Source organism: Protopterus annectens, chromosome 5.part0 (assembly GCF_019279795.1).
Source record: "Protopterus annectens isolate FY-2018-M chromosome 5.part0, PAN1.0, whole genome shotgun sequence".
Taxonomy (NCBI): domain Eukaryota; kingdom Metazoa; phylum Chordata; order Ceratodontiformes; family Protopteridae; genus Protopterus; species Protopterus annectens.
In genome coordinates, this window is record NC_056735.1 from 140792765 (window position 1) to 140814829 (window position 22065).

At 40.9% G+C, this 22065-nt stretch overlaps 1 protein-coding gene across 1 annotated transcript in view; it reads left to right on the plus strand.

Moving 5' to 3' along the window:
* VWA3B (von Willebrand factor A domain containing 3B) overlaps positions 1 to 22065 on the plus strand; it is a 2054405-nt gene that overhangs the window by 307965 nt on the left and 1724375 nt on the right. The gene's annotated exons all lie outside the window — the stretch shown is intronic.

Consider the following 22065-nt stretch of genomic DNA (forward strand, 5'->3'; position numbering starts at 1 on the left):
TTCCCACCTTTCCTGTAACTAGCCTAGTCCAGATACAAAGTTGCTGTATCCAGGACTGTTGGTAAGCTTCTGAGCCCCACAAGCCTTTTTGTGTTGGAGGAAAGCCTTCTAGCTTATCAGTGGGAGTGGTAAGCACTAGATAGCATGTCTACCAAAAGAGGAGTGGTTCATAGCCCAGAAATTGCAGTTTAGTGACCATTTGGACAGTTTGTCCATCTGTTTCAACTTTCTGGTTTAAAAGACCACATCGGCGCTTGTTTCCCATCTTTCCTGTAACTAACTTACTGGGAAGCACTAGAGAGCCTTAAACTGATACAAGCCTTCTAGCTTAGAAGAGAGACTTTGGAGTGATTAAGTATCAGTTTTCTGTACTTTTTTGCTGTACTTAACTGTTTTCTGCCTAAACGCTGACTTTCTAGCATTTATTGTGATTCAAAAGCTTCTTTTTTTTCACATATTGTACTTATTTGACTGCCTGCACTTTTAAAAAGTCATTTTTTGTTTAAATAATTTAACTCTTGTAGACTACACACTAAAGTGCAATAGCCTTTCCTGATCGTTTGTAGTTGTTTAAATCTGTTTTAAGTGAATTTCTTACTGTTTTGCCTTATCTTTTCAAAAAAAAAAAATTCCTTGTTTCCTGCCTTTCTAAGCTAGTGTAGTCCAGTTTTCAGGCTAGTGCTGAATTCAGGGCTGAGTTACAAGGTTCTGAGTTGCCCATACCTTACTTGGATAGAAGGAAGTTTCTCTGTTCACCTGTGAGAGAGGGGAGCTTTGAGCAGCCTATCTGTCCCTGGAGGAGTGGTTCCAGCCCAGAAGTTAGTAGTTTATTGGCCATTTTGGGCCAATTTCTATCTCTTTCATTTCCCTGCTATAAAAACCGCGTTTACACGTTTTTGTGCGCCGGGCAGTGCCAGTTAGCTAGGGTTAAATTATTTCCAGCTCCACTAAGTCTCCTCTTCAGTTTTTCCCGTGAAACTAGTCTAAGTCTCAACCTAAGCACTCAGAAAGCATCCTACAGCCCAGCACTTGCTTAGAGCTAATAGCAAGCACTAATATACCCTGACACTTGATCGCCCAGCAGGGCAAGGCTTTTTATTCACCCCTCAAAAAACCAAGCGACTAAGCAGCTCACCCTACTATTCGGGCATGACCAAAGGGCAATTTCAGGTGTACTCTCTAGTCCAGCTGGTGAATCTGGGTATCCTGAGGCAATGTTACAACTACCTCATGTACACAGACAACCCTCTCCTCCTACAAAACACTAACATATGCGAGAGATGCAATTATACAGCCAAACTGGAGGCTAAGCTGTCTTCACCCAAGACTGGAACAGACAGTGAAGAGGAGAAGGTTAACACTTGCACCACACCTCCAGCCACACATAGACCTACTAAACCAGCACTGGCAAAAAATACACATAAATACACAAAATCATACTCTGAGGCTCTAAATAAGAACCTGCAAAAGCATCAGAGACCTCCAAAGCAGACACCCGAACAACCTGCACCTCCCGTCACAAACCAGACAACACATAAAACACAAAATCAGTGTGCCGCACAATCACAGCCCTTAAGGCGAAATAACATACATAACACACTAGTAATAGGTGACTCTATAGTCAGGCACACTGACGTCTCACTCACTAGGCTGAACAAGCAGAAGGTTACTGTTAGCTGCCTGTCAGGAGCCAGAATCCGCCACATAACACAAGCACTCAGGTCACTCCAGAACAAGTACAAATATAACTCTTTCATTGTTCATGTTGGTGTGAATGACCTGAGACGTATCTCCCTGGACTACATGAAACTCTTTCATTGTTCATGTTGGTGTGAATGACCTGAGACGTACCTCCCTGGACTACATGAAAAGAGACATGGAAGAGCTCTCTGATCATGTAGCCCAGGCTGGTATGATCCTGACCCTGAGTAGCATCCTGCCCTCACCAATAATAATACCTCAGTATAAAGAAAAAAATATAAATTTCAACAATTGGCTAAGCTTCTGGTGTCATTCAAAGGGGATCCAGTGTCTGTCAGCCTGGGATGACATGCTCGACAAGCCGCGTTGCTTCACAAGAGATGGCTTGCACCTGTCACCCCTAGGCTTTCGAATACTGGCCAAGGCTCTTACTGCCCCCATAGTGCCTTTTTTAGGCAAGGCTCAAAAGTCAAACCCACCTCCATAAACAGCACAATTAACAAAAAACTGAGGGTTATGTTATTCAACGCCAGGAGTTTAAATCTCAAAATGCACGCGCTCGAAGCACTCCTCAGTATGGAGAATGTCGACATCTGTGCAAGAACTGAAACCTGGTTCAAGGCTCCAGAGAGTACCCCAGCACTACTGGGCTACAACTCGTACCACACATTTCGGCCACAGAACACGGACCGAAACACAAAAGGAGGGGGTGTATCCATATTCATCAAGGATACCTACACCTCCAGATTAGTGGCGCAGCATGATACCTCTGAGATCAACGATGTGCAACTGACATCGGGCAAATTTGCAATGCAAATTGTGACCTGCTACAGATCAACATCCATGACCCAGGACCACCACTTCACCTTTCTGGAGACACTGGAAAACATGAAGGTCCTACCCTACCATTAACTGGGAAAACTACTCGAGTACAAACTCCCAGGCCCAGCGCTTCCTGGAATTCATCAACTCAAATGCCCTGGATCAGCTGGTAAACTCCCCTACCAGAGGTGAAAACATATTGGACCTGGTCATCATAAACATGGGCGACAGGTGTTCCACACTGGAGGTCAAGTCCGTCACTGGTTAGATCAGACCATAAACTAATCACTCTGGATGTCCACACCCCACCACCACCCCCAACTAAGGAAACCACAGTAAAAAACTTTTCTAAAGCAAACTTCACCTTACTTAAGACAGAGGCAGTAAGTTTCACAGCCCCCATGCTAAAGGATAACGCTGCCCAAGATGCAGAAACCTTTACAAATGCACTCTATGAGCACCTACAAGGATGCATGGATCATGCCATCCCTAGCAAAACCAAGACTCACTCCTCTAAGAGAAGGAAACAAGCCTGGTGGACCCCTGCCATAAACAGGCTATACAATAGAAGGAGGAAACTAGTTCAGAAAAAAGGCAAATCCTAAGAAGGAAAGACATCCCTAATCAGTATCAGTAAAAAACTAAGGTCCCTCATAAAATCATCCAAGGCTAACTTCCAAAAAAAAAAATAACCAAGGATTCAAAAGATAACCACAAAGCCTTCTTTAGCTGTGTTAAGAATCTAAGTGGCAACTCACAGATGTGCACTGAACTAGTGCAAAATAGCACAAAATATACTGAAACTACTGATATTGCCAACATCCTGGCAGATAGATTCAGTGCAAACTTCACCCCCCCTCTCACCCCCAAAAGGGCCCACAACAATACCGGAAAAGTGTAGTGTCTCGGAAATCACAGACGCACAGGTGAAAATACCCTTTCAAAAGCCAAAAACACAGCATCAGTGGGGCCAGATGGTGTCCCAGGCTGCATCTTGCACAAACTACAGAACGAACTAACCCCCCACCTAAACACGCTGTTCAGCCTCAGCCTCTCCACAGGCTACGTGCCCATAGAATGGCACACAGCAATGGTTATTCCATTCCACAAAGGAGGGGCCACAACTGACCCTGGTAACTATCGCCCCATAAGCCTGACTAGCGTGGTCTGCAAGGCTGTGGAGCGTGTCATCATGGAACTCATTAACAAAGACATTGGGAACCTCCAAACACTTGACCCAACCCAGTTTGGCTTTGTTAAGGGCAGATCATGCCTACTAAACCTGGTTGACTTCTTCGAGATAGTCACCAAGGCCATAGACGAGGGAAAGGTTGTTCACACAGCCTACCTTGACCTCGCCAAGGCTTTCGACACCATTCCCCACTCGGGTATTATAGAAAAACTCACCAGCCTGAACATAAACCCCTATGTCACAAGATGGGTTGCCAACTGGCTTACAGACAGAACTCACACGGTAAGAATAGCGGGCTCCAGGTCCGACTCTAAACCAGTTACAAGTGGTGTCCCATAAGGCTTGGTCCTGGGACCCCTACTGTTCTGCCTATACTTCTCAGAAGTACAAGCAAACACAGGAGGACTATGGCTAACCATGTTCGCCGATGACTGCAAACTGGGAGCTATAATTGATTCTCTGGCTGACATGGAAATCCTCCAAAAGGGCCTTACTGAGATGGACACCTGGTGTCAAAGTCATGGCCTCAAGCTAAATGCCAAAAAATGCATAGTCATCCCATTTGGGAAAAACAAAACATCCAAAAATTACAACATAGCTGGCAGCCCCCTTAATACAGAAGAGGTAATAAGAGATCTGGGGACCCAGGTAGATAGTAATCTCTTCTTTGGCTATCATATTGCCAAAGTAGTTAGGAAATCCTTCTATATGGCCCATCTAATTACTAAAGGGTTCGCATCTAGAAATAAAGAGGTTATAGTGCCCCTCTACTCGTCACTCATCAGACTCATTATAGAGTACAATGCCCCATTTGGGATGTACCTCACAAGACACTTCCAACAGCTGGAGAGACCACAAAAGTACCTCACCAAGAGGATTACTGGCCTCAAACATATGTCCTATGCAGCCCGACTGAAAAAACTCCGGCTGTATTCAGTGGCGTATCGCTTACTCAGAGGTAATCTCTGCCTGACTTGCAAAGCCATGTCCAACTCAGAATTGATGGACATGCTCAACCTAAAGAAATCCAAGCCACTGCGAGCCACGTGCTCTAGTGAGCTAAACCTCGCCACAACAATAAATAGAACATGCTGGAGGGATAGATTCTTGTCACAGAGACTCCCCATGCTTTGGAACAAAATTCCAAACTACCTTAGGCAGAGCCCTTCACTAACACTCTTCAAGAGTAACCTTGACGAGTGGATGGGTAACAGAAAATACATCCCTGGGATCACTTCATTGGCTCTGTTTGACAGAAGATCAGTTAATTAATCAATGGGGTGGCAAAAGCCGACACACTCTGGTTGGCTTATAAATGCCCTTGGGTAGATAGCCTAGTACCTACCTATGAACCTATGAACCTTAGCTGGCAAAGGTATGTAAAGTCAGAGGAATTGAGCAGGTTAAACTTTTCGGAGCAGAGATGATGGCAGATTTGTGCACAGTGCAGCTTAGAGAGAATATGTAGGAGACCAAACAAGGACAATCAGATTCTCATAAGCAGACCACTGTTACAGTAACCTAAGCTATATAGGATGTATCCTGTCAAGGATCAGATGTCCAGCCAGTATCCAAAGCTTTTGGGACTTTATACATGTCTATATATTCAAGGAGGCACAACAGCATGCTGGTACAATAGTAGAATTATAGGTGCCAAATTTCAGAACTTTCTTTCCATTGAAGCTACCACTGGTTCAGCGTTCTTCTAAGTATCGAGAAATTGGGCAGGTAAGTACCCTATTGGGGAGGTTCTATCCTTTTTTCTGTGAAAACTATTATTGTTTTTTGCTTATGCCAGAAAGAAAGGGGAAGACTCACACATAGCCTCTCTTTTCTGTTTAGGTGAGGAACACAATATCCTGCTGTACCCCAATATGTTTATCATTTAAGCCTAAGACCCTTAGGAGCTGGCTTAGTTCCCTTAAGCTGTTTGTCAAGAAATAGTGGCTCAAAGCCCTTATGTGATCTAATATGGAGTCCAGTGATAAGTACCTTGGATGCCTCCCCCAGTCATCAGGAGAAAGTAGGTAGAAAGGGTTTGCCAATGTAGTCTTCAACATCCTCTCTTTTCCAGCCCTAGACAGATGACTCTGCTGTGGCCATGCTGGAGCCTTGGACTATTTGTTGGCTGCTTCCAATCCCTCTGGCGTTGACCCTAGATAAGTCACTATGGGTTGTGAGTCTAGCACATTCTCAAGGGCTGGATATATGTACAATGCAGACAAGGGAGAACCACACTTGAGCAATTCAGAAGGGGAGGCAGATGTCCTGCAGATAACTGTTTTAAATGAGGTGCCTAGCACCCAGGGAGAGGACCGTATGCTTGAGAGTGAGTGTTTTCTTCTAAGACTCCTATGAAAAAAGTCTCAGAAGTTGAACCGCTGTTCCACTTCCTCTACTCCAACTTTCAAGGAAACAAAAGAAGAATTGTTCTGTTTTGCTAAAGGAGTATTCAAAACATTTCATTTACTTCAGACTGTTTATTCAATTCAAATACATCCCAAAAGGAAGAGAACTCATCCTTCAGATTCAAAGTTAGATTGTGATACAGAAAAAAATTGACTTAGACTACATCTTTCAAGGCTCGTCTCCTGCAAAATGAGAATCAGAACCTGAAAGAAATATATTTCTTCAGATTTAACGCTGGAAGAATTGTCATTCTTTTACAATACTGAAGGATGAAAGACTTTTTTACATGGGATCATAAGGAGATCTCTGAATCTCATCTGAGGCACTATGACCTTTTGCATGTAGAGATCCCTAAAGCAGTGGCTATACCCTGAGGTATTGCAACATATGAGGATGCTTTTAATGCAGCCAGTTCTTCCTTGGATAGCCAACCTCATGTTCCTAGGAAATCTTGTAAACTGCCCAAGGCTCCTCAGACTCATAGGTACCTTTTCTTCAATCCCAGAGCTGACCCCTCAGTAACTTTTTATCTAAAACCACTATCTCTAAAATAGTTCCCTCTGACAAGGATGGCAGTGCCTTTGACAGATTTGGAAAATGGTTTACACCTCTTCAACCTTAATATTTGGAACATTCAGCTGTCAGGCCCATATATCTAAATTACTTTTGGCATATTTTGCTGACAAGAAAAGGGCTGCTGTTGATATACCTACCTTGGAGTCAAGATCCTCTTTGCTGATGTTATTTTCTTCAGTCACTCAAGTTGCCAAGCACTCTTTGAGATGCTTGTTTGTTTCTGCTAATGCCCCATATAGGGCTTCACCAACTGGATCTGTCATGCTTAGGTTAGTATGGTTACACTCCCAAAATTTACCTGAAGACGGAAATTCTGAAATTCTTAATGACCTTCTGAATTAAAAGATTTTGGTTGACACTTCTGTGGATGTTCTAAAGAGGTTGGTGGAAGGGAAAACTGGTTTTAAGGTGTAAAACAAAATTTTCATTCCCATTTACCAAAATATAGTAGGAATTTCTCTTCCATTCCAGAGCATTTTATAGAAAACAATTTAAGCAGAAACAAGAAAAGTCAGTAAAGAAACCTTTCAAGAAATAGTGGCAGGGTAGTTCCTAGAAAAAAGGCAGTGCTCCTCAGGTCAAGGCTCAGTCAAAGAAAAATGAGTAGCTACCCCCTTTTCCATATCCCCTTTCTACCCTGGCAGTCATCTGAACATTTCAAAGACTCTTTCCCTATATCTTTTTTGTAGCACCAGGTTACAGCAGATTCTTGGGGACTAGGAGACATTCAAAAATTGTACAGATAGCAATGGGACTCTGTTCCCCTAATCCTAGTAATTCTGTCCCATCCTCAAAATCAGACTCAGCTGTTTCCTCCCATTACTAATACATCCTTTCCTGGGGAGTATTACAACCTGTACAAAAAAAAAAAAGGCAGAAAGAAAAAGAATTCTATTCAAGGATCTTTCTGGTACCCAAGCATGAGGGAATCTAGAGACCTGTTTTGGACCTGTCTCTTCTAAATCTCCTTGTAAAGATTCCAATGTACAAAATGCTTGCTCTGCAATGCGTCTTAACCGTTAATCCCTACTGTAAGTTTCTTAGCAACTGTGGATCTAAAGGATACCAACCACTGTATAACTATTCACAGAAATATCAAGAGACTTTTTTTAAGATTTTTTTGTTGTTTGTGTATCACATTTTAATTTTTCTTCTCTAGCCTTCAGTTTGTCCAGAACACCAAGGGTATTCTGAAAGTGTCTAGCACCAGTGATTGTTTTTTGCAGATAACCGAGGCATCCATATTTTTCCTTACATGGACGATTGCCTTATTTTTGCTGACTGTATTCAAAACTGTCAGGACCTTCGACACTTTGTCACAAAAGTATTTCACAGTCTAGGTTTTCAACCCAGCTTCAAAAAGTCCTCTCTTATTCCTTCCCACAGGATAACCTTTCTAGGTTGTTTGCTAGACACCGCTCAAATGACGGCATTCCTGTTTTGAGAAAAAGTAGTACTTTATAAATAACAATTCCTTCAGTTTTCTCTATAAACTCTGACAACAGCAAGGGAATTCAACAGGATACTAGGATATATGGCTTCTACAGTTGTCAAGATTTCACTAGTCAGATTACATATGGGGAAGCTTCAGTGGCATCTCAGCACTAACAAACTTTGGCTTTACAAATTCCTGTGCTGAATCTTGTTAGAAAGGAACTTCAATGGTGTACATACTAAATGAGCCTGAATGTATTTCTTCCCATCTCCTGTCTCAGCCCCATGTCAGTCTGTAGTGATGGATGGCTCAGACTTTGTCTTGCAGTCTGTATCAAAGGCAGTCAAAGTAAAAGGGCTTTGAGACCATCATTTCATAAGGAAACACACAAACATCAATGTAGTGATGATATTGGTAAATGCATTCAAATCCCTAATCCATTTGTCGACTCCAGTACAACTTATGGTAATCGCAGACAACACAGACCCCCATGAATGGATGCTACATATAGGTTTTTTCAGGACATTATCCACTTGTGGGGATCTTCCCAAGTAGATTTATTTCCCACCATTCACAACTAATTGAAAAAATTCTGCTGCAGTACTCCTTGCAGAAAGACCTGGAAGACAGATGCCTTCTCTTTCCCAAGAATAGGAGTGTTCCTTTATATCGTCCCCTTTTCCCTCTTATAACCAGAGTTCTTTATAGATCCAAAATGACTCTCCAAAGATAATATTGGACACCAGCACAGGATACATTATAAAATGAATCCATTAATTGACCACAAATTAGTGCAAACTAAATATCTGCCAAAAAAGAAAAAGACAGGTTTTGATAATAAAGTATCAGCTTCTTCAGTATATAATGAAGAAGCTGATAGTTTACTGGTAAAAACAGTATTTTTTTCAGCGGATAGAAGCTGATAGTTTATCAGTGAATCCAGTGTTTTTCTTTTTCAACAGACACTTGCTGCACATTAATTTGTATTCAATAAATGGAGAGTGTCTTTGTTTTGGACAGTTTTTACTACAAGCATGAGAAATAGTCCTTTTTCAGCTACGTGCCTCCTCTTTGAATTCTAACTCCCTTTGGCCCAGACAACAGTGGTTCTCCCTTCTCATGAAAATGGTCAGTGGCAATTATTACAAACTTCCTCACAGAGATGGATTTAGTCATATAAGACTGAAAGTCTTTGTTTTACCCAAACCTAGAAATTCTTCATCTGACAGCCTGGATGATAGAATTTTAATTCCTCTCAGGCATCTATTTTCTAACTATGTGTTATAGGTATTAAAGGAGGCTAAGACACTTGCTACTAGAAAATCTTGTTTACCTGAATGGAATAGATTTTGTAGCTGGTGCCATGAACAGAGCCAAGACCCTTTAAAGGCAGAATCTCTTTTGATTCTACAGTATCTGTGTGATTGCTTTTTGAAACGGAGTAGTGAGGCCCATACCTCTAAACTGTCCAGATTTTCACAGAACATCCAGATTTTTGCCCCATATTTTGGTTTATTTCCCATAAAATTGTAGTTTTCTGGTAAATTGCTTGCACATTGTTGAGGACTGAAGTCAGAAAATAATACCAAACATTTGAGTTTCGGACTTCATATCCTTCAGAAAATTAATGCAAATGCAAAACCTGTTATTCTGTCAAATTTCTAAGTTTGTAAGAGCAATATTTAAAATGTGCTGTTATTTTGGGGCCTTTGTACCCCCATTATTTGTGCCTTTTTTCAGATATCTTGCTCTAAGAGGTTGAGGGTATGGTGAGTCCTTCTTGGGATCTTGACTTTGTGATAGGAAAAACTTGAATTTGTTCCTTTCAAACCAGCTCATAAGAATGATTTAAAGTTTCTGAGATGGAAAATAGTGATTCATTGTCTGTTTTCAACTGTGGGTTGTTAGATCTGATCTCAGCACCTATCTTGAAGCTTTTTGTTTCAAAGGCTGTCACTCCTTCCCTACCCTTAATTCCCTGGTCCCCGACCTGCTATCTCAGATCTTGTTTGCCACCTGCAGTGTTCTGTCATACATCTGAGAGCTTCTTTTCTGTGTATCCTTTGTGATTATATACAATTGAAAACTAATACCAACTCCTCCATTATTGAGAGCGTTTTACTCTGTCTAGTTTAGGAGATATTTATCTGTAGTGTTTTCTTAGATAGCTTAGGTATTTAGATAGTAGTGGTGTGCTTTTTCATAGAGTTTTCTAGAAAGGTTTATAGTAGCGTTTATTATAGTTGTAGTTAGGGTAAGAATTATTTATTAGTTTTAGTCAGTCATATTTCCGGTCATTATTGTGTGTGTGCTAGTGTGTTTTGTCATTTTCCTTATGGCTGATGGTCAGGGCTTTAAAAAGCTCACAGAGTGTGGGCACATGCTGCACCCCCAGGACCCATATTCCCTATGTGTATACTGTTTATATACTGTTTATATGCCCATTTGGATACTTCTTGACAAGCCATCGCTTCTTTCAGTGCTAGAGCTTTACAGACTCTGTGTGAAAAATTGATAGCTAAGGGACTTCTTCCTCCCCAGACAGGGTCTGCTGTCCCTCCTGCTTCTTCTTCCACCTTATTTCCCAGATCCAAGGTCAAGAAAGCCAGTGAGAGAACAGATGCAGACAAAGAGAAATTCAAGGAAAAGTCTAAGGAGAAAAGGGACTCCAAGAAGTAAGAGGTGTCTAGAGCCTTTCCAGCAGTGTGAATTGTCTCCTAATGTGCTCAAGACTATTAGAGCTGATGCAAACTTTTAAGGAGAATAACAATAATCATACAGAATATTATATTCATAATGTGACAGAAAGTATTCTAAGAACTAAGCCAACATGGGAATGGAGAAAGGAGATTCTGATGATAGGAATGACTGCAATTAGGGATACAGACAAAAGGCAAGAGGGGGTGGAATTTATTGTAGAAAACTGACAAAGGAACCAAGGTATTGGGAGCAAATAACTAGAGAAGGAAAGGTAATAGAATGGGAAGATGCCAATAATTTATTTAGACTGCAGGTTAGAGATTGTCTTCCCTATTAAGGATTGATATCAGAATATCGGCAAAGGGAAAGAAATAGGGGGGTTCTAAATGAAAGACCAGCACTGGTAGAGTTTTTGGTAGAATCTAAAACAGAAGCTGCTGTTAAAAAGGAATAATTAGTAGACCATGTAAAATATTGCATGGTAATTATAAGAATCAATCAGAGGAAGTTAGAAAGAATTGGAAAGAGAGATTGGATAAGCAATTCACAAAGAAACAATGGGAGGATATATGTATGTCTCCCAAATATGCAATAAATCTACAAGATTTAGAATTTTTGCTTGGAAATGTTTACATAGATATTTTTATACCCCAAGTAGACTCCAGAGTATTTTTCCTCAAGTAGACAGCAAATGTTGGAGGTGTGTTGAGGAAGAAAGAGGTAACTGGGAACATATTTCTGGGAGTGTATTGAGTTGGCAGACTTTAAAGATTCCCTGCAGACTACTCTGTCAGAGAGGCTGGGTGATCAAATTGGTATAAGTAAGGAAATGATTTTTATGAGCTAGGATACAGAACTGAAATTGCCTAGACATAGTAAGGCTTTGCTGAGTCTAATTATGGTGGCTGCCAAAAAAGCAATTGCTAAAAAATGGAAATCAAAGTCTAAACCAACTGTACTAGAACTAGTGAATATAGCAACAGAGATAAAGCAACTAGAATTGAGATCTTTAGAAAAGGGAAGGACAAATTGCTTAGGAAAAAATGGGAATTGTGGGAACAATGCATACAGGGGAGGAATGAGGTTTAAAAGAAGGCAGGACTTGAATGAGCTATGTAATGTTTGACTGACAATGACTGGGTAGATTATAAGTGATGTATAATGTTTGCAGCTAGGATTATGTCAGTTTGGTTTGTAATGTAAAATGCTTGCAACTGGGATTGCATCAATATGATTTGATTTCATTATTACAAAGGTATGATTTTCTGTGTCATAAGTGATAATTTAATAACAATTTTTTTTTGTTTAAAAAGAAAAAAAAAAAAAGACTTTCAGAGCCGACCTTCTTTCGGTGCCATACATCTCCTACACTGCCCTGGTTCTCACTGGAACTGGTCAGTCCCAAACTTCACTTTCCTATTCTTCAGAAGAAGTGCTACTCTAGACCACCATTGGTGGTGTCATAGTCCTGGTCTTCGAGGAGTTTGACTGAACAGGACATCAATAGAATTATGAGAAAATTCCTCAAGAGACAGATACATATACGGGTCTTGTGGTACCATTCCCTGGGAATGTACTTAGTGCTGGTCCATCCACCCCTCCATTATGTTTTTTTTCCTGTGACAGGTTGCCCATTGACACTGGTAGTTTTGGGCCCGACCTGCCCTGGAGCACCTTTGTTGGAGCCTGTAATTCAAGTAACTTTGATGCCGACTGTTTTCCTTCCTAGTTCGGGTCTGATGTGTTCAGATTTGGAAGAGTCTTGGAGCCAAAGCTTCACTGTTGATGCTCAGGGGAGGGTTCAACCCTAAAGTTGTAGGAGCTGTCTCTTCCTTTTAGGTCTTTGGCAGTAGCTAGGTCAGCACCAAGATCAGTCTCAGGGTCTGGGCCTGTTGGTTCTGAGGTTTCCTTTCGGTCTGAGGTCAGGTTTCTTTCTCTAAATGGTTATCAGATTGTATTACCTTTGTGTACAATAAACTGGCTTACCCTCGCAGTCTAAACCAAAAGGTCATTCCACAAGGGCTGTGGCTACATCCACTGCTTTTGTTAGAAAACTTCCTATTGATGATATCTGTGCAGCTGCCACTTGGTTAGTGATTCATACTTTGTGTCGAATTATAAGCTGGATGAACACTCCAGATCTCGCTCATCCTTTGGCTCCACCATTCTTAGGGATGTCCTTCCTTGATAACATAATGATAGATCTATGTTGTCTTATTTTCATCCAGTTCAACATCCCTGCCAAAAACTCCGAAGACCAGTCGACCCTGCCATTCCCTGTCAGTAGGCAGTCACCACTGTTAGTGTTTTGTTGCCATATCGTGACCTGATTCATATAATTTAGAAATGTGCCAAAACAGCATCCCCCTTTTTCACTGAGAGTAGTGGTTTGTTGACATTGTCATATATTATTCATTATGAAGCAAAACTCTGTCTGAGTTAGTAGGGTGGAAACTGGGGAATTATTGGTAGGGGAGGAATCAGAGCCCTGAAACTGAAAAGCTTCAAGACTGGTCCGAGGTTGGATCTGACAACCCATGGTTGAACTGGATGAAAATCAGGCAACATGGATCTATCTACATAACTTTTATTTACTCAATGCTCTGACTTCAGCTATGGGAGTGCCTGAGTTGAAAGCTCTTATGTACTTCAACCTTAACTTATACATCATATGGATAAGTTATCCTTAAAAATCAGCCCTTACTTTTTTGCCAAACATGGTATAAGAACTCACAATAAATCAATGTATTCATCTATATGAATTCTTTTCTGAACCATAAAATGAGGGATAGAAAACCATGCATAAACTAAATGTCCATAGACAAAGCAGATACTACACTAAAAAAACAAAGAACTTCAGAAATTTCAGTCAGTTGTTCATTGACTGTGAAGGTAAGAGGAATAGATAACCAGTGTCAAAGCAGATTGTTTCCAATGGTTATCCCATGTTTTCAGTTTTGTTATTTTTATCATGGAAAGACCTTCACTCTAAAGTTAAAGCCCTCTCTACCAGGGCTGTGGTTGCTTCTATAGCTTTTTGGATAAGGGTGGACTCTAGAAGTATTCTAGAGGCTGCAAATTGGTCATCTGTACACATCTTCACTAAACATTTTAAAACTGACTCATTCTCCATATCAAGAGCAGGTTTTGCTAAGATTATTCTCCAGGGGATCTTGGACTGTGGCTTTCTATTTTTTGGTAATTCTCCCATTAGGCTACTGCAACAGTGATCTGATGGTGTACATAGTACACTTGTCAAATTAAACTTACCATAACAGTAGACTGTTGAATTGATTACTAGGACGGTATTAACACCCTCCATTCTATCTCTCTTCTGGAGAAAGTTTTCTTATTAAGGCTTATTTTTGTACATGATCTGCCAGGGTGGGTTTCCACTAAACCTTTTCTTTTCCCATTTCTCCTAGCACATAATTTGGTGTTTAGGGTTCTAGTCTCCCTTCTCCAGAAAAACAAGAAAGATCTGAAATGCAGTGCCTGTACACATACTTTTATACCAGCATACCCTCACACCTCCTTGGACATATGGGTGTATGGAATGTATACTACAGCTTTGGATACTAATCAGATGTCCAGTCCATGGCAAGATATGTCCCATATAGCTTAGGCTACTGCAATGGTGATCTATTCAAAAATCTGCTGTTATGGTGACTTTACTTGCACAACTGTACTTTCCATCTCAGGATGACTTTGAGCCCAGAAGTAATTGCTGGAACTGGCACTGCAAATGAAGTACGTGAAACTCTTGATAGCTGGCCAAATGAAAGCAGGAACTGGAAGCAAAGCAAAGAGAAAAGCAACATCAGCATGAAAAAGAGATTTCTTTTTATGCCATGTCAGAGCAAAACATTTTCATCAGTATAAGAAGGATAATTTGGAGTGTTTTATACGGGTATTTGAGAGGATAAATATTCAGCACAATGTTGACGAGGGACAGTGGATGAGGTTTGTAATTCTCTTCCTCGTGGATAAAGCCATATGTGCAGTTTCTAAAGTAAGTATTGCTGGCTGTTTAAATTGTGCCAAAGCTAAAGAATATTTGCTTGCTTGCTTGTCATACATTAACACAAAAGCTGTACAGAAAGAAGTTTAGAGAATACTGGAGAAAGACAAATGAAAGTATGACTGAGTATATAGCAGAAATCAGCACTCATTTTCACATATGGGTGAATAGATGTAATGGCACCATATCTGAAAGGCTTGCAGATCTTTTGGTAGTTAGGCAACAAACCCGTAGCACTGTGTCTGGGGACATGAGGGTTTAGGTGGCAGACTGGAAGTGAACCACTTCTGAAGAGGTGGAGTGGAAAGGGGACCTTTACCCTGCCAGCAGCCTATCACTGCATTGGAGAGGGGACCCAGCTCTACACATGAGTATAGAGGAATCCTTGGAGGCAGACTAAGCCATCCCAGTAGCTTACACAGGACAAGGAGAACAACACAGTTTGAGGTATATAGCCAGGTTTTGTGGTTTATTGTTTTAAATATAACCAAATGAGACATGTGTGGTCTTGTTGTCCACTAAAGTAGGGTGAGAACAAAGATCTATGGTAGTATCAATCATGTCTAACACTATGACAGTGGTGGGTTGCTACAATCAACAGCTGTACTTAACAGTCAAAAGAGTCTGTATCCTATCCTGGTAGAATGGATGGAGGCCATTGCTAGAGGAGGCACAGCGTGAGATATAACCATAGTCAAACCTGCAATGGTCAGATAAGAATACTACCTGCCTGGGCAAACCACTTCAGTTAGTGTTTTGGGTGGTAAGTCCTTTCAGGTACCTTTAGCCAAAGTCTTTCTGTACTAGGAAGGAGGGCAAGGTAGCAAGCAGGTGGCTGTGTTTGAATATTTCTACTGGTGTCCTAATTGGGAATTACTTTTGCTATGCAGTACCTTATATGCACATTGTTACATGCAGCCAGATGTGGAGGCTAACACATGGAAAGGCAGTAGAGGAGGAGACTTAACCAGAGCTCACATCTCCATCTAAGGATGGTGATTTGATTACTTCAGAGGGGGAGCTAGTCAGTAGCAGTGGCCTGGAGTCAATGTCATAGCAGGAGAAAGATACTGGGATTTGCTTGGAAGGTGATACTTCTAGAGGAGAGTGAAGTAATAGTAGAGTGCCAGTGCTTCAGGCACCGCTGGCAGATGGAGCCAGACTTCCATTGGAAGGGGAGCTGGGGAGGGTTAGTAAGGAGTAACTGAGGCATGTTTAGCTTTTATACTCTACAGGACTTGAGGGAGGTAGTCAAGGAGGCTCCAGATACTCAAGGGCAGAGGTCCATGTACTTGGTCAAAGGATTATTGCAGAAGGAATGGACCTCTGAAGGAGTGCTACATGCAGATGTTATACAGCAGCAGCTGGTATAGAGCAGGAGGTGTAAACACAATTTCTACTGTAGAGCAGTGGCCTAATTATTTGTATGATCCGTAAGCAGCTACTTGACGTAAAGTCTGATGTCATATTCAGGATTTGGTTGTCAGTGTGTCCTGCATGGTAATGTGCCAAACTGGTTACATGTGAAGTAAATGTTCATCATATTGATCACTGCTGCAGTAACTTTAGATATAATGGTTATATCCTGCCAAGGATATGACAGCAGGCCAGCTTCCAAAACTTCAGGGCACCTTCCATGTGTCCAAACTGTCAGGTGGTTTGAGCTGAGCTGACTAAAAGATAAGTTTGGGTGTGAAGCCCTTCAGAGCTTTGCTGCCAATGAAGAGTGTGCTGCTCTGAGACTTTTTAAGATCAAACATCTGATTGCACTTTCCTTTGCTGGGCAGATAAGTTCCCTTTGGGGAAAAAACTTCCATTTTCTTAAATTTGTTGATGTTTTATTACTTTCTTCTGATGCTAGGATCATTGTGTTTTAATGGACTGTCTCAAGACTGTAACATACTTTTAAACAGAGCACATGTTTTTTTTTCTGTCTTTTTAAAAGTGGTGTAAAGTAAATGAAAACATTTTTTTTTGTGGAGAAAATGTGATTAACTTCATTTGCAGATCTGGGATAGTGTTTTAAAATGCTTTTTACTATGATTTTCTGTCAAAAAAGTAACTTTTATGGACTGGTAGTGTTTACCATCAATTACTGCTTGTCTTCCATGGGAAAGAGGCACCGTTTTTGGCTTGACCATAGAACAGACTACCCATCCCACTGTTGATCCTTCTTGCAGTCACAAAAAGAAAAGAATTTAAGCAAACAACCTCTGCCTCTACAGCAGGCTAGCAGTTTGCTTCAGCCACAGGTGGGTGACTGCTTTGGCCATTTTTTGTACCTCTGACCACTCATCCCTGTGGTGTAGCACCTATAGCCACTATGATCTGGGAGTTAGCCATGTCCTCTGTGGCTGTTGGTGTTCCATTAGTGGCAAGTGAGAGTCACTCCTGCAGAAGAGGAAACAGGGAAGATTTCCCTTTTGTGTCAGAATGCTGTGCCCATCCCTGGGGAAGCTGTTGCTGCCATTTGTTTTATGATTGGTCCCATTTTTCCTGTCAAAATGAATGACAGAAAACCAAGTTTGTATCTACTCCTCCTTAATTTTCTTTGGAATGGAGTAGTTTACTGGGTCAGACTCAGGGTTTAATTCAGGCTTTTAATCCTCGTTGTAAAGTCGTTTCTGGTGAAAGAGAGATTACTGTTTTCCTGATTTCCTGAAGAGATTCAAAATTCTGAACCTGAACAGGAAGATGCAGGGATGGATACAGCTTTTTTCCCTCGGATTTCATATTTATATTCAGAGGAGAGCTCAGTTTCTGATTCTCCCTATGGGGTTTCTCTTTCTATGAAACTATTGCTAGAATGTGCCAGTGTTTTCAGTGGGCGAACACTGAGCTTTCTCCATCCCTCAGAAAATAGTATGAGTTGTTAAAGAAGGATTTTCCAGAGCCTACACCTATTTCTCCTCTTCTGCCTGATTTAGAGGATGTGTGAGTTATTGCCTACAGTTTTCCTAATAGTCAGCCTGCTGTCCCTAAAAGATAGATAACATGTATAAAGTTCCTAACTTTAAATTTTTTATACACTGTTTCCAAACCTGACCCAGCAGCTATATATAGCTTTAGTTGATCCCACTGCTGCTAAACACTTAATGAATGCTAATCCTATTCTGCCTGATAAAGATGGGAAAATTATTGATAGATATGGGGGAAAAAGTGTATACTACTGAAACTTTGATTTTCAGAATTTTAAATTGTCAGGCTCATATGTTATTGCACAGGTCACACTACTCATTGTTTGCAGTGTGTGTATGATTCTGCTGATGCTTCTTCCAGGGCTATGGCAACTGGTACTGTTTTGAGGAGGGTTGCTTGGCTGTGTTCTCAGAACATCCCAGATGATGTTAAAAATGAGATTTTAAATTCTCCATTGGATACAGATTTAATGTTTGGCTCCTCTCCTGCAGTCGTGATTAAAAGTGTGATGAAAGGGGCAAGCTGATCCAGGAAATCTGTAATATTTTTCAGCCCTGCTTTTCCAAATTTCTAAGGGATTTTTTATCTCCTCATCCAATTTTGGAAAAAAAACATAATAAAGTCTCAACAAAATACAAATAAAGAGCATTTTAAGAAAAAACGGCAAAGGAGGGGGCTCTAAAAAGAATTCTCAAATCTCTCAAAGCCAAGGACAGTTCAACAAGTCTAAATGAGTATTCAAGAGACCTTATGACACCCTCCCACCCTAGCTCCATTTTTCTTCCAGAAAGTCTGAATCTCCATTTTTCTCACTGGCAACAGATTGTTTCAAACAAATTAGTTCTAAAAATCATTAATCAAGGTTACAGATGGCAGTGGGCTGAACTTTCTCCTTTCCTGGAGGCATTCCTCATTATGTAGTTCAGACTATTTTGTTTTCCAGCAGTTCTTCCTCACATGCTATCCTAAGGAGTGATAGAACCACTTCCTCTTTCTCAGATGAGGAAGGGTTTTTATTCAAGGATGTTCCTTGTGCCAAATAAAGAATTTGTTTGGAGACCAATTCTGGAGCTTTGTTTCCTAAACCTGTTTCTGATAGTGTCCAAATTCAAAATGGTGTCACTTCATAACCTGTTACCTCTTCTTCCTCTATCAAGTTTCCTGGCAGCACCAAACTTAATATATGTATCATCACATCCCTGTTCATCCAGACTTCAGACGTTTCTTAAGGTTTTGCGTGTTTGAAACACATTATCAGTTCTTTGCCTTACCTTCTGGACTATCCACTGCACTGAGTGTGCTCACAAAGTATCTAGCTCCAGTTATAACTAATTGCAGGATACAGGCTATCCACATTTTATGTGTTTAGAATACTTGCTCATCTTTGCAAAGTCTTTTCAGAGTATCAGGAATCTCTGTTTGGAGAGAGATCTACACAAGCTGGGATTCCAAGAGAACATTCAAAAGTCTTTCTTGACTTTTTCACACAGGATTGTGTTCCTGGGATGTTCATAGGTTCATAGGAGTATACTAGGCTATTGGCCCTAGGGCATTTATAAGCCTAGCTATGTTCCTCACATGCTGTCCTAAGGAGTGATGGAACCACTTCCTCTTTCCCAGATGAGGAAGGGTTTTTATTCAAGGATGTTCCTGGTGCCAAAGAAAATGCTTGAAGACCAGTTCTGGTCCCTTATTGATCAAGTTGTATGGTCTATATTTGTAGCGTGTCTATGATCACTGACTGCCCTTATCCAAGAAGGACATAGGTGACACCCTGGGGTAAATTTATGGTCTCCCATTCAATTTTCTAAGTTATGCTTAGTTCAAAGAGCTTTTCCTCTGCGGGAAAAAATATCATTATCTAAATCTATTTTTAAGGTTTTCCACTCAGACTTTAGTCACTGCAATGAAGTATCTCAGGGTTTTGGTTCTCACTGCATCTATGATTCTCATGATACCCCTGGCAAGACTCCACATGAGAAAAATACAGTGGTATCTGAAATCTTTTTCATCCCAGATCAACACCTTTTATCTTTTCAAATTCCAGTGCTGGAGCTTTTCAGTAAGGAAATCTTTTGGTGGAGACAACAAATATCCTTAAATTGAGGTCTCCTCTTCTCTTCCCTGCTCCAAAGTAGTTAGTCATCACAGGCTCTCTGGACTTTGCTTGGAAAGGATTTCCAGGAGGAATAAAAGTGCAGGGGGTGTGACACACCATGGAGAGACACATGCACATAAATATCAAGGAGATGTTTGCCATGATCAAGGCATTCAACTATCTGAACCATATTTTGTTCCCCGGACCTCTTCAGGTGTTTACAAACTATGCCACAGTCCTCCTTTGCAGACCAGCCATGCTAGCTTGGGATCTAGCTTCACAGAATAGTTTCACTCTATAGGTGTCATACATTCTGTCAGAGTAAAACTGTGTGGCAAACAAGCTAAGTGTGACCAGGGCAGACCTTCATGAATAGAAATTAAATCAGGGATGGGGTGGGGGGGCTCTTCCAAGATTTTATACATATGTGAGGAGTTCCTCAAGTAGACCTCTTTGCCTTCTCTCTGAATAATCAACTGACAAGATTCTGTTCCAAGACTCCATGCAAGAAGGCCTGGACGACAGATGCCTTTTCTTTTCCTTGGGCAGGAATGTTCCTGTGTGGTTTTCCACCTTTCCGCTAATATCCAGGGTACTTCTGAAGAAACAGAAGGAATTCCCCAAGATCATTGTAGTGATTCCCTTCTGCCCCTGACAACTATGGTTCTCCCTTCATTTGGAAATGGCCAGGGGCAGTTACGACATGCTTCCTAACAGACTGTATCTACTCACACAAGAACAGGGGTATTTGATCCACCTGACATCAGTCAACTTCAGTCGACTGTGTGGATGATAGGGTCCTAATTCCTTTTAGGCACCTTTTTACTGAGGAAATGCAGCAGGTACTAAAGGAGGCCAGAATGCTTGCTACTAGAATATCATATATTAGCAAATTTAAGAGGTTTTCTAGCTGGTGTAGACAACATACCCAAGACCCATTCAGTGCTAGTTGTTCTATGGTTTGACAATATTTGTGTGAGTTACTGTATCTGGCTTTTCTTAGTCCTCTGTCAGGGCTCATTTATCATCTGTTTCAGCATAGCTACGCATTGATCCTCCTCTTTCAATGCAGTCTCATGTCAAAATGCTCTTGACAAGGGTTTTGCATAACAGGCCTCCAAGAAAACTGGTGGCCCCTCCTTGGGATGTTAATTTTATGCTAGAGAAGTTAGGTCCATTTGAACCAGATTATCTGGCTGATTTGAGGTTCTTAACAGGTAAAACAGTTTTACTGATTGCTTTGATTTCCGTAAGAAGGGTATCTGGGTTGCAAGCTGTTATGGTGAGTCAGCCCTGTCTCATTTTCCCTAGGGACAGTGTTTCTTTAGAACTAATCCATCTTTTATGCCTAAAGTGGTAATACCTCTCAACTGTCCCTGATTTTCAGGGACGTCCCTGATTTTGACTCAAATTTTAGCTCTGTCCCTCTTTATCCCTCCTAAAAATAGTGACTTTTGGAGGAAAGGTGGTGAATTACACTTGATGAATAATGACAATAATTAAGAGTTATAGACTTTTTTTTACTTCAGAAAATGTGTATTAATTCATATGCTCTGATTCTGTGAATGTTTCAAGTTAATAGCACTAATATTTTAAAAGTGTCCCTGATTGTCCCTGATTTTTTCGTGACTTGTCCCTGATTCTGTTGAAATTTGTCCCCGATTGGTTGAGAGGTCTGAATTTATTTTAAGTCAAAATATCCATCTCCCTTTCTTTCCTGAACTAAAAAAATGGGGGAGAAAGGATAATCTGTACCTTGGATGCCCACAGACAACTCAGATACTATCTTGACAGAACTAAATATTTCAGATCTTCATATCAATTGTTCATTTTTTATGAAGTTAAGAATAAGGGACAACCTGTGGCAAATGGTTGTTTAAGGTATTACCTTTTGTTAAACTCAACATAACAGAATTATTCCAGGCAGGGTCAAGCCCAATTGTACCAGGGACTTGGCTTCCTCAATGGCTTCCTGGAAAGGGTTGAATTCTAGAAGTATTCTAGAAGCTGCTACTTGGTCCTCTCTACATATACATACTTTTACAAAGCACTATATACTTCATTCCTTCTCTAGGTCCATATCAAGCTTTGCAAGGTCCGTTCTCCACAGGCTCATGGAGTCTTCTCTTTCCACCTCACAAATGTATTTAGCTAAGGTAATTAACCAATATAGCTAAGGCTATTGCAGCAGT